This window comes from Zalophus californianus, chromosome 17 (assembly GCF_009762305.2).
Source record: "Zalophus californianus isolate mZalCal1 chromosome 17, mZalCal1.pri.v2, whole genome shotgun sequence".
Lineage (NCBI taxonomy): Eukaryota > Metazoa > Chordata > Mammalia > Carnivora > Otariidae > Zalophus > Zalophus californianus.
The window spans coordinates 49,230,689-49,236,688 of NC_045611.1; the positions used below are offsets into that span (position 1 = coordinate 49,230,689).

General features: G+C 39.6%; 1 pseudogene; it reads left to right on the plus strand.

The window, feature by feature from the left end:
* The first annotated feature begins 4,115 nt into the window (after positions 1-4,115).
* On the plus strand, positions 4,116-4,312 carry LOC113936807 (annotated as a pseudogene).
* Positions 4,313-6,000: the final 1,688 nt, after the last annotated feature.

The window sequence follows — 6,000 nt, forward strand, 5'->3', positions numbered from 1 at the left end:
GCATTAGATATGAGAAATCCTAGGCCTTCCATGTTCAGTTTTGTTTAGTAGATACCAGGATAGCCCATCAACTCTCAAGGTAATTTTAATTTAGTGTGTTAAACAGAAGGTTGGCAAGCTGTTTCCTGTGGGCCAAATGTGGTCTACTACCTTTAAAGCTTTATTGTAACATCGTAATGCCCATTCATTTATGTATCTATGGCTGTTTTCTCATGGCAGTGACAGTTTAGTAGTTGTGACAAACACTGGCCCACAAAACCCAAAATACTTTCTGGCCCTTTACAGAAAATACCTGTTGATCCCTGTGTTAAACCAAAAAGATTTGTCTCCCATAACTGGAAAAGCCACAAGTAGAGCAGAATTTCAACCTGGTTCAGTCAGGATTTCAGAATGGTTTCCTTTTGATTCTTTTATCTGCCCTTCTGACTGATCTTGTTCTTTAGGTTGGTCCAAAGATGGTGGTAACAATAGGGACTTCCTGTTTCTTCACAACCAGTGAAAGAGAACTAGTCTTTCATTTGTAATAATGGGTAGTTCACTACTCTCTCCGAGTGTGCATGGCTCCTCTGCCCTTGACTCCCATCTACACTAAAGATTAAACCTCTGTGTATCCAGTTCCATTGGCCTTTGCAGGCCATTTAGTCTCAACTCCCACTTGACACCGTCGGCTCACACTTATTTTGGCCTCTGGGGGATTTTCCTATCTTAGTTTTGAGCGTGGCTACATATTAACACTTTGGGGACTTGTTATATAGAGTAAGCGTTTCTTTTTCTTTCTTTCTTTCTTTCTTTCTTTCTTTTTTTTTTTGAACAAAAAAGGGACCCAAAGTCAAATTCAGTCAGCAACCGAATGATAACACATTGATTGGTTCACAACCTTGTAGATTCTCTTATGTTATAGGGCATCAAAGGGAAGGAATAGAATCCTGAAAAATTGAGGTGCGAATATATGGGCAGATTCTAACAAAGTTGAGGTCTTTGACCTCTAAACTTAGGTGAGTCTCCTTTGCCATTAGGAGGAAGGCTTTTGCTCTGACCTAGTCTCCTCTTGCCTGAAGAACCTGTAATGATCTCCCCCAAGATGGTTTCCTTGCAGGAAACTAGATCCTCTGGTGAGCTTTTCTTATTCTGGCCTGAGTCAACATGAGAGTTGTGGCCCCTCAGCCAATTCCATAACGTGAGTCAGTTCCCATTTCCAGAGCACCTTAAAGGTCAGGCTGGGTCCCTTTAAAAGAATCTGATATACTGCCAAAACTATATACCATAAATTGTTCTAGACTTCCTCAAAGTGACTTGCAGCTGTATTTTATGGAGGTTATATATTAGGTAAGTGGAAATAACCAGAATATGGAGGGATTACTGGACACTAGAGATGACATTACTCCTGGAACCTCAAGTGCATTGTGCTCAGCAATTAATAGTGGGGCTTATAAACAAATAATGGATGCTTTTGCTCAGGTCCATATGTGGTGGTCTGAATGGATTCCTGAGCCCATCATCTGGTTATTTTCCAAGTTCCAGAATGCAGAGTTGCAATAGAAATACCCAACAATTGGCAGAATCCTTACATTGGTTCCCTCACCAATGAAACAAGGACTGTTTTGATAAAGGACAAGTAAACACTGTAACTGCCTTGTATGTACCAAAATAGAAAACCAAAAGCAATACCACATTCTTCAAAGGATTCTAGAGATTAGTACCCCTAGCGGTATCTTGGAAGTCACAGGGGTCATGTTTTCTACCATACCCCTCTTCAGTTTACTCATGTGACCTGTGCAGAAGACAGGTGAATCTTGGAGAATGACATGGGATTATTGTAAATTTAATTAGGACTTGACATGACTTGCAGCTTCAGATGAGGTTTTATTGCTGGAGTGAATCAGCACATCTGCTGGCACCTGATATGCAGCTATTGTGCTAACGTGCTTTTTTCCCTCTATACCGATTAGTAAACATCATCCAGAGAAGTTTAGTTTCATCTGGTAGGGCCATTAATATGCTTTTATGGTCCCAGCTCAGAGCTATACCAACTTTTCAATCTTCGTTCACAGTTTAATCCAGGAATTGGCAAACTACTGCCCAAGGGGCAAATCTGGCTGCCACTTGTTTTTGTAAATAAAATTTTACTGAAACAGCCATGACCACTCTACATTTTGTCTATGGGGCCTTCAGGCTAATATGGCAGCGTTGAGTAATTGTGAGAGTTGTCTTTGTGGTCTGCAAAGCCTAAAATATTAACTATCTGGCTCTTTACAGAAATGATTTTTGACCCCTGATATATATCTGATGACATATGAAGTGTCTATGACAGATATGGACACTGCATGGAGCTCGCAGCATACATATTTGGGATTTGGAAGCAAAGTTATGTCATTCTCTGCAGATGGCATTACTCCCAAGAAAGCAGCTTCTAGCTTCTTTGATCCCTAGTTAAAACTAAATATTTGGCCACGAACCAGGAAATTACCATGCAATGAAGTCATAAATTTGAGCATGCCAGTAGCACTTCAACATCAAGGGGCAGTGACACAGATGAGACTAGGTTTAGACAGAAGTCGCAAGCTGCCTGAACAAGTGACTCAGATTGCCATAGGGAATGGCTCCTATTCCTGCTACTGTGACTCCCATCTCTCAACCCATGCCAGTGGCCTCATGAGGAGTTCTCTGATCAGTTGAATGAGAAGGGAAAAATTTGGTACTGTTCTCCAAAGAGAATTACCCAAACCCTGCTAGGAATTTGGTTACACAAGACCACTTCCACCATGGAAGGGACAGCACACTGTTTTCATTGGAGAAAAGTTGCTCTAGATATGGAATTGCCTTTCCTGCTCCAGTGCTTCTGCAAAAGAACCATCTGTGGACCTTACAAAATACTGTGTTCTCCCTCATGGTATTCCATCTACCACTGCTTGTGCTTTAAAAAAAAAAAAAAAAAAAAAGAATTATAGCAATTAGGCTCATGTTTGCAGGATTCACTGATCTTATACCATGTTCCCTGTTAACTGTTCTTCTTCAGTAGCTGGATGTGCCTGGATTCTCAGAATTCCTACAAACTCTGATACCTCCTTCCACATTTGCAAGGTTTAATTCCTATTTTAAAATTCCCTTATCTCTAAAATCATTGTGACACAGCTTTCCTGATTGAACACTGGCTGATATTGAACCCTGTAGTGTAAGTGCCTGATGTTAAGCTATTGATTGCTGAGGCATCCATTTTTAAAAAAGTCATTTTGAATAATCATATTGCCAGCTATATGACATAGTTTCTAGCAAAACAACCAGATGAGGATCTAGGCCATCCACATCCATGAACTTACCCTTTTAGTCGCCGTGGGTGACCTAGATAAGTGACCACTTTGGTGACCTGGCCTCTGCTCTTCCATCCCCTAATTCCATTTGTATGTTGCCATTTAGCCAATAATGAGTGAACCCACATGAAACCCCAGACATCCCACCCTTGGACTCAATCAAAGGCAGAGCTCCAGATCTGAGCTTGTTCTTTCTCTTTGACCTCCCTGTGTGGCCCTTGGGCATGCCATGTACCCTCCAGGACATGTGAGTTATAAATCTTATTCCTGTTTTGTTTTGTTTGCTGAAGTGTGTCCTATGATCATAGTAAGAACCAATGAGGGCTGGTCCAGGCACAACACTGGCCCCAGTGGGGCTCTATACAAGTAATACAGAGCCTGGACCAGTGCCTCAGGCATCCATAGACAAGAGCATTACCATCGTAGGCTTGGACAGACACAATAGACCATTTCTGCTGCTCCTTTTCAGTGACTACCCCTCTCTCTCAAATGCCCTTTCCTAACTTTTATCACCATTGACTACTTTTCCTTTTGTTTATCTTTACATAAATGGAATTATATTGTATATATTCTTTTGTGTCCCACTTATTTTGCTCAGAATTGTGTTTGTGAGATTGAGCCATATTGCTGTTTATAAGCAATCATTTACTTATTTTGTTATTGCAGAGCAGAGGTAGGTAAACTACATCCCATGGGCCAAATATTATATATATTTTGGGATGTGTGTGTAGTGTGTTTATTTTTCTGCTCGCTGGAAGTACAAATCTTATGTCATGGAGGATGTGTATATTTAATTCTAGCAGACATAGCTTTGTGCAGTGGCAGTATTGTAGCCAATGAGGTTTATCCAAGGCGTGATTATTGCTAATACTAGCAGACACTGCCAAACATTCTCCAAGTGATTGAACTAATTTACACTCTCACAGCAAAGTAATAGAGTTACAGTTGCTCCAAATCCTTGTTGACACTTTGTAGTGTCAGATGTTTTTATTTTTTAATTAAAAAAAATTGTTTTGGTCGTGTTGGTAGGTGGAGAGTGGTGTCTCATTGAGGTTTCCATTATTACTCTGATGACTAATGCAGTTGAGCAAATTGAGGACCTGTTCAAAGGCTTATTGAACATTTGTATATCCTCCTTAATGCAGTGCTTGTTCAAGTGATTTGTGGATTTTCTGTTGGGCTGTCAGTCTTATCTTGGATTTACAGGATTTCTTTATATTCTGCTAAGAATCTTTCAATAGTTGTGTGTATTGTGATTTTTTTTTCAATTCTGTGGCTTGCATTTTCACTTTCCTTATGGTACCTTGCAGTGAACAATCATGCTTTAAGTTTGTCAATAGTTTCTTTTAGTGATTTTTAGAAATCTTTGCCTATCACAAATTCATGAAGACATTTTATTTTTTATGAAGATATTTTAGTAGCTCTTTTAAAATCTTTTAAGATCCACATTCCATCTCATATTGATGTTTTTTTTAAAGATTTTATTTATTTATTAGAGAGAGAGCACAAGTAAGCAGAGCGGCAGAGAGAGAGAGAGAAGCAGGCTCCCTGCTGAGCAGAGAGCCCGACGCGGGGCTCGATCCCAGGACCCTGGGATCATGACCTGAGCCGAAGGCAGATGCTTAACTGATTGAGCCACCCAGGTGCCCCTCATATTGATGTTTGTATACAGGATGAGGTAAAGATCAAGATTATTTTTCCATATGACTATGCAAAAGACCTAGCTTCATTTCTTTAAAAGACTGTCCTTTCCTCATTATACTTGAGTGTCATCTTTGTCATGTATCAAGTGACTAGACGTGTGAATCTGTTTCTGAATTTTCTCTTGTCTTCTCGTTTATTCATATATCCTTGCATGTATATCATACTGTTTTATTATTGTAAACTCATAAAAGGTCTTGACATCTTGTAGTATAAATCCTCCCTTTTCTGTTTTCTTTTAGATGGTCTTGGCTATTACTGACTGTTGCTTTTCCTTATAAATTTTAGAATCATAAGGCACCTGACTGGCTCAGTCAGTAGAGCGTATAACTCTTTACCTTGGGATTGTGAATTCGGGCCCCAGATTGGGTGTAGAGATTACTTTAAAATTAAAAAAAATTTAGAATCAGCTTGTTAGTTTACATACACACACACACACACACACACAGAGTCTGCTAGGATTTTTGCTAAATATATAGATCATTCAGGGGAGCACTGATATTTTTACAGTATTGAGTTTTCTAATATATGAATAGCACTATATATTTTTAAAATTTTCATTGAAGTATAAATACATGTTTAAAAAATGCACATCGTAGGTTAATTTTCAACAGTCAAATCACCAGAACCTAGATAAAGAAACCAAACAAAACCAGCACCTATGACAGCCATGAGAATGCACTTCACAAATATCCTAATGCAAGTGACCGAAGGCTTCCAGTTGCTGTGTTTTAAGACCATTGCTGTTTGTACTGAGGCCAAACACCCCAAGTACCACCCCCAGTCAGTAAGTAAATGTGGCAAGGATTCTAATTTAGGCCCATTCCTGGGAATGTGGGACTCATCTGTCAAGCAGATAAGATTGTCTCTAGGACCCTCCAGTGAACTTACCTAACTTTCCTGAGACTACCTAGATAGAAATCTAGAGCATTTCCACCCAATCTTCCTTCCGTTGTCCTTTACTCAGTGTTAGACTTACATCATAGTCTGG